The sequence below is a fragment of the Chionomys nivalis genome, chromosome 11, assembly GCF_950005125.1.
Source record: "Chionomys nivalis chromosome 11, mChiNiv1.1, whole genome shotgun sequence".
Taxonomy (NCBI): domain Eukaryota; kingdom Metazoa; phylum Chordata; class Mammalia; order Rodentia; family Cricetidae; genus Chionomys; species Chionomys nivalis.
The window spans coordinates 19,535,763-19,550,315 of record NC_080096.1 but is presented as its reverse complement, the minus strand read 5'-3'; the positions used below and the strand labels follow the sequence as shown (position 1 = coordinate 19,550,315).

General features: G+C 56.9%; 1 protein-coding gene across 5 annotated transcripts in view; it reads left to right on the top strand.

The window, feature by feature from the left end:
• The first annotated feature begins 2,116 nt into the window (after nt 1-2,116).
• Ahdc1 (AT-hook DNA binding motif containing 1) overlaps nt 2,117-14,553 on the top strand; it is a 65,905-nt gene continuing 53,468 nt past the window's right edge. For 2 of the 5 annotated variants that reach the window (XM_057784616.1, XM_057784619.1), the window contains exons 1-2: nt 2,378-2,567; nt 2,803-2,897. The gene's annotated coding sequence lies outside the window, so the exon portion shown is untranslated. Of the gene's footprint in view, nt 2,135-2,377; nt 2,568-2,799; nt 2,898-14,553 lie in introns of those variants that run through there. The other 3 variants (XM_057784617.1, XM_057784620.1, XM_057784618.1) reach the window with 2 other exon arrangements.

The following is a 14,553-nucleotide window of genomic DNA, read 5'->3' as shown; positions in this document are numbered from 1 at the left end:
GGGAACCCCCAACATACTTTGGACAGGCTTCGTTTAAAAAAAAAAAAAAGAAGGAGGAGGAGGAGGAGGAGGAGGAGGAGGAGGAGAGAGAGAGAGAGAGAGAGAGAGAGAGAGAGAGAGACCCCCCAAATTTCAGGAAGACTGCTGTGCTAGTAATCCGCAACACTTTGAGGCCACCACTACACCCCCACAGGCAGCCCCTAAAGCAGCTTGCAGTGCAAGGGGCATACTTGGAAAATTCTGCCTAACTTCTGTTTCCTTTTCACTACCCAACTAGCGTTCTTTCTCCTTCCTTCCATGCTTTTCCCGAACTCTGAACTCCAATTAGTCCCCTCTTTGCCGGGGCTGTCTGCCTCCTGTGCTACTCCACCCCATCCTCTCTCTAAACTCAACTCCAACAGTATGGAGCCTCAGGGTGGTAAGGGTGCATGAGGAATTAAAGATTAGGGGGCCTGGACTTCTCTCACTCTTTTCAGTGTTAAAGTCTACCCTGGGTGGAGGGGGCAACTACGGCAAGACCCCCAAAATGTCATAATCGATTCCCAGGGGTACTCTGTAAGAGAAACTGCCCCTAGACAGAGGCCTCGCCAGCAGGTCGCAGGACACCACATCAATAGGCATCATACTCTTTGGAACCTTTCAACTCTCCTATTGTCTTCTGGAAAATTTCCAGTTGTTCCGTGGGAGGGGTTTGGGGGGAGAGGGGGTATGGGGAAGGTGGTGGGAATGTGCTGTGGTTAATTTAGCATAATGTCACCATCTACTTTGGATACATGTTGACTAGCTATTACCCTGAAAGACCGAAGAAGGCAAGAAGGCATCGGAAACAGGTGGACCAAGGAGTAAGGGCATTGGCAGAGAAGATTTGGACATGAGGCAAGATGGACTAAGCCAGCAGCCACTGGAGAAAGGAATGTCGGACACAGCCATGAAGTCGGGATCAGCTCTGGACCAGTCAGTAGACACGTAGCAGAGCAGTGATCATGCATTCATTATTCATCTACTTCTCCTGCAAACCTCAGCTAACACTTGGCTACCGAAGTGCCAAGGGAGGACACACAGACACACGGGAAAGGTCAGCCAGAAAGGGGGATATATAGGGAATCACTACTCTCCGTCGCTGCCCAAAGGTTAAGTATGTGAGCTTTGGAATTAGGCAGACCCTGGATCCACCACTTTCTAATCGAGACACCTGGGTTTCAGAACTCCTGTATCTGTCATTGAAATAAGGGCTCCTAGGGTTGTTGCGAGGCTCAACGGCTCCGTGGTGCCCGGGTGCTCAGGAAACGGCAGCCGCAGCAATTCTCCTTTCAGGGCTGTCCAGCCACCTCCCTGGGGTAACAAAGCCTTTCTCAGCGGCGCACATTCCCATCTGTGGGGTAGACAAGGCAGGGGGCCTGAGCCAGGGGCTGGAGAACAGATGTGACCTGAAGAGGAGGTAGGTGAAAGTGCTGAGCCCAACCCCCACGCCGCAGCAGGAGCTAGAGAACTGTTGAATTCCGCCTACAAACACTTGCTCAAATTCGGGAGGGGGCATGGTATCTAAGAGTTGTCCAGGATTTTTGCATCCTCGCCGCCCTTGGACGACAACAAAATGTAGGAGCTGGAGGAATTAAATCCAGGGCTGAGTTTGAAGGGAAGGGCCACTAAGCGCGGAGGAGGTTTGGCGTTTCCAGAACGGCTTTCTCGCCAGAAGCCTCTACTGACAGGAAAAACGTCCTCAAATTGAGAGTGTCGGTCCTCTCTTTTCTTCACGGCCCCTCTCAACGTGTTTGGGACACCCCAGAAAGTCGCAGCTCTCTTGGCTCATCCTCTGATGCCCTATTCCACTCATTCCATTCTCAGACCCCGCCCCTGTGCTACCACCCGCAACCTCGGCGCAGCCAGAGCCCGGGGTAGGGGCCTCGGAACGCCGGGAATGTTCCTAACCCTTAAGGAGAATCAACAGTCCTAGGTAAACCGGGACTCGTCCGGGCAAGGAAGACTCAGGCTCAAGGTCCGCTTCGGGCCGCGCCGTCGGAGCAGCGGGAGCGGCCCCGCCCGCCCAGCGCGCGGAGCGGCCGAGCGGGGACTACAAGTCCCGGCGTGCCCTGCGCGCGCTCCCCCCTGGGGTTCCGGATGGTGAGCAGCGAAGGTAAGGCGAGCTCGCAGAGGCAGCGGCGGCGGCGGTGGAGACGGAGAGAAGCAGGCAGGCAGGCAGGGCGAGGGCGAGAGACGGAGGGAGGGAGCGAGCGAGGCAGACCAGACAGACAGACAGGCGGGCGGGCGGGCAGAGCGAGCCACCCGCCAGGCTGCGCTCAGCCCCGCTCGCAGCGGAGAGAGCAGAAGGCAGGAGGAGGGAGGGGAGGAGGGAGGAGGGAGGGAGAGAGGGAATCCAGCTACCACCACCCAAAGCCAGCGTCTGCTTTCTGTCCTCATTTCCTTTTCCCACCCAGCTCGGAGAGCAGAGAAAGGCAGAGAGAGCGAGAAATAGAGACAGGCAGACCAACAGACAGACAGACAGAGCGGGAGGGAGGAGGGCGGCGGAGGAGGAGCAGGAGGACTACGCGGGGCGCCTTCCCTCCCAGGTTTGCAATTGGGGGGGTTGGGGGCGGGGGTGTCCAGGGCTGTGAGAGTGTGTGCGCGGCTGGGGGAGCGAGTGGGGCGCAGATAGCGAAGGAGTGATCGTGGTGGGGGGGCGCCGCGGGAGCGGGGGGCCGTGTCCAGCAGAGTTAGCGGCGGAGAATGTGAGCCGAGGCGCGAGCCATGCTGTCAGCGACGGCAGGCGGCTCAGAGCTCCTCTACGACTCCTCTTCCCAGCAGCCGGGCGCCCGCGTCGCTGCCGCTGGCGGAAGATAGACGCCCCCCGAAACCCCTCGCCTGGCTCGGACCCACGGAGCCGGCAGCCCAGCACTCCGGTAAGTAGCGCCTCCTGCCCAGCTCTAGACGCCGCTGGGGACCGGCCGGCCAGGCTCTTTTGTGCAGCGCACTGAGGGGGGGCCCAGCGCCCCCAGTCCGGTCCGCCGGACCCCGTGGCTGCGGTGCCCGCGGTGCGATCGGTCTTTGTTTCCACCGGGGCCCGCGGCTCGGCTGGGCTCGGCTCGAAGCCTGGCAGGCAGCGCCGGGAAGGGGGAGGGGGAGGTGGACGGGGAGGGGGGGGCGGGGAGGGGGGGTTCTCGGGTTTCCTGGCCGCCCCGCGGCTCCCCCGGCTCGGGGGCGAGGTGCGCGCCCAGCGCTGCCGCGCACCCCCTCCTCCTTCCCCCTCCCTCCGCCTTTGGATTTAAAACTGCAATTTGCTCTCCAGCTTGCTGAGAATGTGGGGGGGGTGGGATGTAGGGGGACCGTGGGAGCGGAGAACAAGGCTGGATTTTAGGATAGACGCTGGGAAAAGGGGAGACTGCGGAGGGAGGCGCCCCTCCCCTCCAGCCCCCAAATCCCAAGGTTCCGCTGGCGCTCTGGGAGTTGAGGGGCGGGGACCTAATGACCCTGAGGGGGTGTGGGGCGGAGGAGGGATTTGGGGGCGGCCTGGCCAGAGGGGTTGGGCCGCGTGCCCGGTTACCTGGCGAACAAAGTCGGCTCACTTTTGCATAAATAAATAAATAATAGCCTATCAATACGTTTCCTCTAGGGCTCTGATTGAATCGGCCCCCTCTTCCCCAGGGGGTGGGGTGCTGAGTGACAGCTGTCAGCCCCCTAGGTCGGGAGCTGGGGTGAGCTGCTGAATCTCTGCTTTCTGGCTGAGGGTGCCTTCCCCGGCTGGGTCTGGGTCCCCGGGCAGAGCCAGAGGGGCAGGGGGCTGGCTCTGAGTCTAGGAAATAACCTTGTTTCCTGTTCTACAGGAAAAGGGACAGCAACCCAGAGTTTGGGGGCTGGGGATGAGAACTGATGGGAGCTGGGGGGAGGGTTCCCCAGCAGCCTGACCCCCCAGCCTCCTGCCAGGCAAAGGGGCCAGCTGAGGGAGGAAGGATGTGGGCCTTGCTGGCCGGAGGCGGGAGCTGGGGCTGTCCCTGAGGCGGGCAGCGGGCACAGATCGCACAGAGCAGGAGGAGGGAGAGAAGCGGGGGCGGGAATTCTCTACCGCAGACCCTAGGGGCCAGGGCCAGATGTGGAGGGGTGGGGAGTCTCCCCTCCCTCCCAGCTTGGGGGCCCTGGGGCTGGGCTGGGAGGGGCTGAGCCTGGTGCCCTCGGTTCTGCACCAGTGCCTGACTGGCAGGGCCAGCTGAATTTGGGCCCAGGCGTCACCCTGGGAGGCAGGGCTGGGCTGCACCAGCCTGGTCCCTGAGCACAAGGAGGGACCCTTGGGGGGCCTGTGCCTGTCTGGCTGGGCAGGCGTTTCCCGCTGGACCAGTTGGTGTCAGGCGGGACTTGGCCCCAGCTCCCTGGGCTGAGCTCAGGGTGTGAGGACAAGCTTTGCCTCCGGGTCAGGGTGGCCACATTCTGTCCGCTCTTGCTGTTGCCGCTGGCAGGGAAGGGGCATGAGCCCAGGCCTGGGCAGAGTCCTGCCAGGGGCATTTGGGGTGTTTCTATTGTTGACTTGTTCCTGTTCAGCGTGGCCCGGTGTGTATGGCTGTGTGAGCCAAGGCTGTAAGTGAAAGATTACCAGTCTGTCCACCTGCCTCCCAGCATGGGAGGAGCAGGCAGGCTTGGCTGTGGTGGTCAGCTCTGGAGGGACCCTCGAGGTAGCGCATGCAGGCCACTTGTTATCTCTTTCCTTTGAGCAGGCGTATGTTTATTTTTATAGTAATGGAAAATCAAACTGGATAGTAAGTTGAATTCATTTTCCCCCGTGTCAATAGTTGGAGCAACCCCCAGAGACTGATGAACTTCTGGCCCCAGAGCTGCCGCCCTTCAGAGGTGGCAGTGACTAGTGAGGGTATGAGCTTTGGGAGTCCGTGGGCATCAACCCAAACCAGTGACTCATCTCCCACTTGGTCTGGCATTGAAGCAGGTGCCCAGGTAGGGCAGACATTACCCCCTCCCCAGGCATCCCCAGGGTGCAGTGTGACCATTCAGTCACCTCCCTGGCCAGTGCCTAAGTTGTGCCTAAGCCCTCAGGGGACATTCCCCTGGTGGGCTTTCTTCCCCGCCTGGGCTCCAGGCCCACGTGCTGATATTTATTTTCTGTACTAAAATCCATTTTTAATGCCGTTACTTTTGAAATAATATAGAGAGAAACAAATGTGATGTGTTTAAGTTGCCCTCTGTGAGTTTTTAATATGATCTATGGCTGAGGTACTGATGGAAAGAGCGGCTGGGCTTGGAGAAGTCTGTTGTCAGAGGGAAAGAGAGTTTGCTGTTATTATGGTTGTTGGGTTGGGGGGGTCTGGAACAAGGTTGTGGGGTCAGGGAGCCCCCGACACCCCCGGGTAATGTGGGTGAACAGTTTAGTTTCTCGGTTTTAATGTGTGAGGCTTCCAGGATTATATCATATTGTTCCCCAGCCCAACTGATGGGGCCTTTGGTGATGGGGGCAACACTCCGCCCCCCCCCCACGTGCATAGATATTGGCAAGAAGAAGACTCTTGCTTGCTGAGTTAAATAGAGGTATACAGTAGGGAGGTTAGGCTTGGATTCTGGAAGATGTTAAGGGGGGGGCTCCACCTGATTGTGACTTGGGGGCAGACTCTTTCTGGCGGAAGACAGTTGGGATGGGTGCCCTGGTAGACCCCCAGAGGAGCGTCAGTCTGAAGCATGCCTCTGTTCCCCATTGGACAGGGCTTTCCTTCTAGCAAACCTTGATTTTGGTTATTTCCTCTCCTTGCTTGGTACCACCCCCAGGTCTACTTGTGTGCCTTTGCTTGTGTGCAAGTGTGCTTGTGTGTGTGTGTGTGTGTGTGTATGAGAGGGGGGTGGAGGGAGTTTGAGCAAGCTCCATATCTTCTGCCAGACTCCCAAGACCAGGGGGTGCCATGCCTGTGTACCAGATGCCCTGGCCCTTCTGGTCTGGCTGGGTGAGGTCAAGCAGATGCACTATTATGGGATGGAGCCAAGCTCTGTCTCTGGCGGCTGGGATCTCTTGGGACACAGAGAAGGGGCAAAGCCTAGGTGTGGTGGAGCTGGGTACTGCTAGTTAAAGCAAGGGTGATATGGTTGCTAATGCCAGCAGATGGGCCCCCCCAGGGAGACAGAGTGGGGTGGGGGAGGAGACCCAGACAACCTCATGCTGCTGGAGAGGGAAAGATAGAGGCCATAGCCAATGAAGAGAGTGAGAGAAAAAATAGGCAAGGAATGCCGGGATCTGGCGGCTCTGTGGTGGGCCCCAGGAACCTCAGAGGGCCTAGGCATGTCCCACTCACTGTCTAGATGGAGCCAGACTCAGGCACTGAGGGCTTTGCGTCATGATTGAATGCTAGGGTTGTTTTTTGGTGGAAAGATAAACACAAATGTCTCTGGGAAGTGGGGGGGACAGGTGGGGTAAAGAAAAGGGAAGAATCCCACAGAATGAGGGGGTGATTCCCAGGGGTCTGGACTTTGCTTCCAGTCAGGGCAGCTTTTCCTCTCTGTCCTTCTCAGGTGTCTGGGAACCAAGCTAAGTTCTTGGGACCTGTGGGCGGGGCCTGGGCTCAGTGGAACACTCCACAGGTTGGCAGGTACCCTGTGATAGGAGACACCCATGTTATAAAAGTGGGGGACGTTAGCACCCCAAAGGCGTGTGTCATCATCCATTGGCATCCCCTCCTTTCCTACTTGACAGAAGGAACCCAAATCTGGAGAGGGGAGCCACTTGCCCAGGGTCAGGGATAACTGTGGTGACCCAGCGGCTTGTGTGCTACCTCACTGTAGCTAGAGAAGTAGATCAGCAGCAGGGGGCCTCCTCGGCACAGAGGGGGGCTGGAGCCTGGGGAGAAGAGCAAGCAGGCACCCTTGTGGCCAGAGCCCCCTCAGGGGAGGGGGAGGCACTGCTGCCAGGAGAGGGAGGGAGGGAGGGAGGGGAAACAGTGAGTCAGGCTTCCAAGAGCTGAGGATGTGAGAGCCAGAGCTTGGAGCGAGAGGGCAGGGAAGGCTGCTCTGAAGGGGGAGAGGGAGAGAGCCCAGCCAGGGGCAAGGAGAGCTGTGGAGGGAGGCAGCCAGCCCCTGGCCCCAGCCCAGTGGCACTGCAGGGTGCAGCCAGTGTGGACTTTGCCTGAGGTGGGTCAGGAAGGAGCTGCACATCTCTTTCTCTGATCAGTCTCATTGGCTCTGACCCCAGGGTCCCAAGAGGATGATAGTGTCTTCCCATCCCTTCCTCTTGCTCTTCGTTTTCTCTGTCAATTGTGGGACTTGAACACTGAGCTATTGGAGGAGGGAGTGAGCGCAACAGCCTGGAAGAATGTTGGGAGGTGCAGTCTGCAGATGATGGCTGGGTGCTGGGGCACTGTTGGAGCCTGCTGGGAATGCAAGGTAGGCAGCAGATCTCTGGGTGTGTGCCACTGCAGTAAGGTCTAGCATGTGGGCAGTGTCGCTAAGATCCTGTGTCTGGATGTGCATATGTTGTGGTCGCTTCCAGTTTGCCAGTGGTGAGCGGTGGATAAGTGACTTTGTGTCTCTCAGGATGGTCAGTGCCTAGACTGCCCCAGGGTTCACACATGACCCCAGCCACCCTCTGCTTGTTTCTGGAGAGATACTGGTGTGACTCACCCTCACCCCATATCCCTGTGGGTAGACAGGAGGTAGAAATGGCCTCATGGAGCTGACAGGAACTGCCAGTATAGCCCCTAGTGCCTGGAGTTGGGAGGGGTCCCCAGAGACTGCCTGGGAAGGAGGAGGGAAAGAGCCCCTCCTGCCCAGCTGACAGGAAGCCCTGGCTCTCAGCCCCTCCTTCCCTTCAGGCCTAGCCTTTCTCTCTCCCAGGATCCCTGTGTCTCTCCCATTGGCTAGGGCATAAGGAAGGTGGGCACTGAGGAGCCCTCTCCTACAGGGCCTGACTTGGGGGAGAATAGTGAAGTTGGGGTAAAGGGAGATCCCTGCTAAGCCATGTATGAACTCAGCTGCAGATCAAGCCCTGCTCTCAGGCTCCTCTCTGCTCTGGGGTCCTTGGCCTGGAAGCCTAGGGGAGGGGCCGCTTGCTTCTGCAGCTGCCTGGCCCAGATGCAACTGAAGCCAGAAGCTACAGGTCTCGACCCCCCTCCCATCCTGAGCCAGGAGAGGCCTTTGCTGACCTATAGGAGGTGAAGAGAGAGAGAGTGGGTCCCTTTAGAAGGACTAGCACAGACAGATGGGTGGTAGAACAGATGGACAGGAACACCCACGCACAGACAGACCGAGAGAGACGGACAGATGGACTGGGACAGGGAGAGATGGACAGACAGAGGTGCTGACAGAGAGAGGAGTCAGAAAGATGGAAAGACTGAAGAGACACAGGGTAAACGAAAAGATGGGGAGAGACTGAGAAACAGGAAGAGATAAAGCAAGGGGGAAACCCGGGAGGTGGGGGGAGAGGAGAGACACACACACCGAGAGTCTGACTGACTGACTGACTGACTGGAGGCTACAAACCACAAACAGGAATTTGATGAGAATCTGGAAGGTGTTTTCTGCCTCCTCCCTCCCCAAACCCCCAGGCCAGCCAGCCAAGTCCATTCCTTCCACCCCCGGCTCAGTTTCCAGCTGCTAAAAGAGGTCAGGGAGAGAGAAAGGGAGAGAGCCAAGCCTTGTAGAGCCCCTTCTTTTCTGCTTTTCTGTTGGGAGGGGGATTGCTGAGAAGGCTGCCTGGCCCCTACTCCAGCATAGAAATGTATGGTTTTCTTATCTCTCAGAAAAGGTTCCTTCATGCTCGCCACTCACTGGAGGGTTTCTCCTTTGTGTGAATGCACCCCGTGACTCCCACCTGTACACATTTTGTGACTTGGTACTTTACCCTTCCGTCCATTCTGTCTCTTACCATGTAACAGATAACAGCCTGTGCCTCCTGAGCTAGCCAGGTGGTGACACACAGGCCTATTGTGAGGTCTCAGATGTGTTATCACAGACTCAAAACTCTGACACATACAGTGAGAGTCATACCCGAGCAGAGGAGACCCCAACTCTGACCCTGCTGGTAGAGGGTCTACTCAAGGGGTAGAAGCTCAGGGAAGACAAGGCAACAGTCTGGGCACAGAGGTGCTACGGAGGATTGGATAGTGGGAAAAGCTACCGTGTGTGTACACAAACATGAACACGTATGAGTCTGTCATGGAGTATGTGAGAAAGACTGAGCACCTGTGACATGGGGTATGGGTGTGACAGTGTGTGTGTGTTTGTCTGTCTGTCAGAGAGAGAGAGAGAGAACTGCCTGGCAGGAGTCAGTGTGGATGCATGTTTTTGAGATTAGTGTGTGTAAAGAAAAATTGGGGCTATAGCTCAGTGATCGAGCATTTTCCAAACATACACAAGACCTCAGGGTTCAATCTCTGGTATTACCAGAAGAAAGAAACCTTGACTTTAGGTTGCCTTGACAAAATGACGCGTGGCTATGCTTGGTTTTACAGAGATGAGTAGCTAGATACTGTGTTCATATATATATATATATATATATATATATATATATATATATATAGTGTGTGTGTGTGTGTATGTGTGTGTATGTATAAAGGTTCAGGGGCCTGAGGATGAGCCACATGTATAAGGGTGCAGTGGTGCACCTTGTACGTGGAAGTGTGTGGGTGTTTGTCTGAACTAGGGGCTGTGCATAGGTGTGTGCAGCTGCAAGTACCAGGCTGTGCCTGTTGTCCTGGTTTGGGTGGGTGTTTTTCAAGACCTCGGTGCTACCAGAATAGGAACTATCAGCATAAAACCATGACAAGGGCTACCAGGGGGCTTGCAGCTGGGGACTGACCCACACAGACAGCCCAAGGACAGACATGCCTGCCCCTGTCCTTCTGCTTCTTGCCTGGCGGCAGTGGTTTTCAAAGGAACCTCCGTGAGGACGGTTTCTGTGTAGGTCTCCCCACCCCCAGCCAGTGCCTCTTCAAACATAGTGACACCCTTCAGGCAGCTCTCTAGAAGCTTCTGCTTGGACCATCTGAAGGCAGGTGGGTGGGTGGGCTGAGTTCATTGTTGCCCCCCAGGGACAGAGGAGGTCACTCTCCTCTTGGGCACGAATGGAGACAGATGGACCTGCCTATCTCAACAATGTGGTCCTAGCACAGGTACCCCACAGCAGAAAGTTTTGGGGGGGAGGCAGTCCCCAGGTGGACCCCTGAGAAAGGCTACGACTCTGCCTTTCATCCTCCTAGAGATCTATCCCCTTCCTCTCACCATACAGCCCCCCAACAGCTCTCGCTCTCCAAGCCCCCGACTCCTCCGGCACCTCAAAAATATACAAGTGTCCCGCATATATGCTTACTGCTTCAACAACTGCAGATAACTGCTAAACATACCTAAAAACACACAGCTCCAACACTTCTACACACAACCACCCAACACCAACACCTCCTTGACATCCAACTGTCTCACAAGCGCACAGCCAATACACCCCCAAATACAAACACCATGCAGCTAGCCGTGTAAGCTGCAACACCTCTCCAAACACTGGGAGCCTAGTTATAATCCTGATACCCTCCTACACATGTGCTTTATAAGCCCGGCATCTCTGATATCAGGGACCCATCCTTGCCTTCCCAGTGTGTGATGTAGTTCTCAGGCCTCTGGCACCTCCCCAGATATAACCACCATATCCTAATACGGTAGCTCCTGCCACACTCTCAGACCCATGGCCCCTCTTTAGTCCCAGCACCTCCACATCCAGTCCCGGTTACAATCACTGTAACCTGTCCAGAAACATCGCTTCCTCTTTTTTTCAAATGCAGTGCAGTCCCAGCACTTAACCGAACCCCAATTTTTATGACTCCCAGACACCCCAACACACACAGCGTCTACCACATTCCCGAGTGCTTCAGAGCCTTCTCCAACCCCAATACTTCACCAGGTACACCCCAGAACTGCTTACAGTCCTCACACCTTCCCACATGCATAGACTCCACACCCAGCATTTCTCCTCACGCAAGCCTGGCAGCCCTGCACCCCCACCTTTTCAAATAAGTCCCCTCCAACACATACATGCACGCTGCACACACCCGGTCAAGGCTCCTTATTTCCACCTTTAGCCCAAACTCACAGACATACCTCCGAAGGTCCTCATAGCTTCTAATCCCTTTCCCAGCATGCATGTGCATGCGTTCACACATGTGCATGCGTTCACACTCCCCGTGGGTTCCCACATTTCCATAGGCAACCCTGCCTGAGCCCCAGCACCTCCCTAGACTTAGCCTCGCTCCTCTTGGCTCGACCCTGGAAAGGCACAAGGACACTCCTACACCTTTCTCCAAACACACTCAGCTTGTCTGTGACATGCACAGCCTTGCCTAGTCACCGCCCTGACCCATTCGCCCCTTTGAGCTCACATGTAGCTTTTCAGCTTCCCCGGCACCCTATGACACCCTGTCACACACCCCGCCTCAGCCTCATGTCTTCTGCAGCCCTCACTCCCACCAGCCACACATTCCAGCACACCCTCCCCCACTCAGCTCCTAACCCCCAGACAGCCTCGCCTTTTCACACGCAGAGCGCTCTGTCTACTGCCCGAGCCTCCTCCACTTCCCGAGCCTCCTCTGCCTGGGGAGCCATCTCCACCCCTCGCTGCCCCAGGCCTTTCATTCCTGGACAGTGAGGCTGGACATCTGGTTCAAAGCTGCCCCCCAGATCCTGCACTGTGAACACTCTGGCCTAAACTTCGTGGGGGGGTGGGGGGTTGAGCCCCTTTTGGGACTAGGCAGAGCCACTTGGCACCTGGTCACCCTGGACTCTCAGCCAAGAACTCTTTGAGTACCTAGCCTTGCCTGGGCTCTGGCATGCATGTTGGGGGTAGGGGAAATTACTCCCATATCTCAACCCTGCTAGGTCCCCCCCCCATACCTGAGAGGGACAGGGCTTCAGGGCTTTGGGGGAGAGTGCTGGCTTGATGGGCCCCCACAGATCCAGGCTGTGGGGCTTGGCCTCCCTGGGAGTCAGTTCCTTTACTAGATGCATGATTTTAAACGGAATCTCCACCATCTGTTCCACCCCCTAATTACAGATGCACAGAATCCGCCTCAGAGGGCAGCGTGAGGGGAGTGATTTAGAGCCCGAGCCGCCACTGCCTGCTTTAGGGATGGAGAAACTGGGGGGGGGGGGTTGTTTGGTATTACAGCACCCCCCAACTCACTTCTTTGCTGAGGGTCCCTGGTATCTCTTGCTGAGAGAAGGCTCATAGGGGTCTTCCCTGACCTACCTCCAAGTCCTAAAAGAGGAAGCAGTTATATTGCTGTGGGAGGGGTCCCCAAAACATCGCCTAGGTCCCAGTTTAGCAAGACCTAGGTTGTAGACGACGTTAGGCCCTAAAAAAAATTCAGAGAATACCGTCTCCTGCCTTTGTGCCCTTGGGAGCCACAAGCACTGGCTTGACCAAGCTGTCTGCCCACCCTGGGGGTAGCACGGATTAGTGAGATAGGGAAGGGAGTGAGAGCTGAGATGGAGCAGCCAGGTTCTGGCACACCAGACACGGGCAGGCAGACACTCCCTAGTGCTACCAGGTGTGTTTGTACATAGTCCCATCCGCCTTGGGACTGCTGGGTTTGCCTGACCCCAGCTGGACCTGGGGTCTGTGGGCTTGGGTCAGCACCAAGTGGGAGAGGGTCCAAGGGATGTAGGACTTGCACCATGAGGATGGGCCCATCTTTGTCCTTGGGCACAAGGGACCTGGCCCCCGCTTGCTTGGTCGTGGTGCTGCTGGTGACAGTAGCACAGCAGCAGTAGGCACACTGCGGTAAACTCCAGAGCACTCCCCGCAGGGAGGAAGGGAGAGAGGTCGGGCTGGGGAATTTTAAAGACCGCTGCAGGCAGGAGGGTCTCGGAACCTTGTGGGGCGCGCAGTCATGCAGAAGTAATCCTATCGCTGCCTGCCTGGAGGAGTGGAGAGGAATGGGAGGGGGGCATGAGGTTCCGAGGGAGGACAGGCTATTGCCCCTCTGAACCTGCCCCAGCCAGCCCTGAAGGGAACCAGGGTCTCCAAATCCTTTCCTGAGGAAACACCTTGTCTTCATTCTCCTACCATGGCAGGAGCCCCCAGAGGGCCAGTGTCACAGCTGCTGCTCCTCTGTCACCTCAGAGTTTCATAAATAATGCAGCTCAGTGGTGGGAGCCAAACCTGCCCCTAGTCACCTTGGTCACACAGCGTGGCACCTCTAGCTAGCAGTCCTGGAGCAGGGCCCCTCTCCCTTCCGGCCTGCTTCTTTCCTTCTGTGTGAGCCCGAGTCAGAGGCCTAGCCACTCTGGGCTGGGACCTTGGCAGAGGAGTATGGAAGAGCCCAGAAACCCCCATCCTTTTGTCCCACCTCTTCACTTTCACAGGCTAACTGGCAGCCAGCTCAGCCAATCCAGACTGGAGAAGGATAGCCTGCTTGCCAAAGGCCTCACCTTCTGGCCCCTCCATTTTGCAGATGGAGTAACCGAGTCCAAGGGCGGAAAGGATGGTCAAGGCCAGCCGGCAGATGAACCCCCTCCTTCCTGCCCCTATTCTGCTGTCACTCAGGCTCTTCTCAGCCTCAGCTGAGCTGAGAGCAGGGCCTGGGGGGGGGCAGGCGGGGGATGTTTGGGAAAGTGGTTGCGGCTGAGAGGTTGCCATGGCGATACTGCAGGATGCCGAACAGAAGTGGGGGTCCCACAGGGTCTCTGGGGCCCCCAGCTCTACACCTCTGTGGGCTTCCCTTCCCATCTCCTGTCCCCCACCCAGATGCCTGTCAGGCGGCTTCAGTGACAGGCTGGGTGGGTGACAGGTGGTGCAGGTGACGGGCTGGGTGGGTGACAAGCCTGGGTGGGTGACAGGTGGTGCGGGTGTGAGGCAGGCAGGTGACAAGCCGGGTGGTGACGGGGCTCTGCGGATGACAGGCAGGGGGTGTGGTTGGCGAGGGTGCTGTCTTCCTGGCTGGTGGCCTGTTGCAGCCCCCTACTCTCATGCGTGTGTGCACACACATAGACACTGGGCTCAGAGCTTGGGGCTAAGATACTAATGAGGCTTATTACGCATGGAGGGGCAGGTGCCCGGGCTCACTAATGAGAGGCCTTTAACGAATAGGGGAGACAGCTGGGGGGCTTCCAGGAAATTTGGCTGGCCCTCCCTGTCTGAGGCTCTGGGGGTCCCAACCTGTCTCAAGGAGGTTGGTTTCATCCTCCAGCCACATCTGGATCCCTCCTTTCCTTCACCTCTGGCCACCTGGATTTATGTGACTATAGTATTAAGCAGCTGGGAGAGCAGTCACTGTGGGTCAGGCTCCGTGCCAAGCCATTCGCCTGCATGAACTCAGCTGGACTCCACAATCCCATGAGGGCTACAACCCCATTTTACAGATGCAAAGTCCGAGACAGAGAGAAGGTATGGGGATTCACACAGCCAGTTAGTGGTATAGCCTGGACTTTAGTTCGGGTCACTGCAGCTTGTCCTGGCTGACTCTCTCCCAGAGTCTTAGTTTCATTGAGCCACAAAATGGATATAGGAAGGAGAATAATCCTAGGTTCTTAGCAATGACTTGGGTGACTTCAGTCTCTTTCAGTTAGTTGCCTGGGCCACCTCACCCCTTGTGG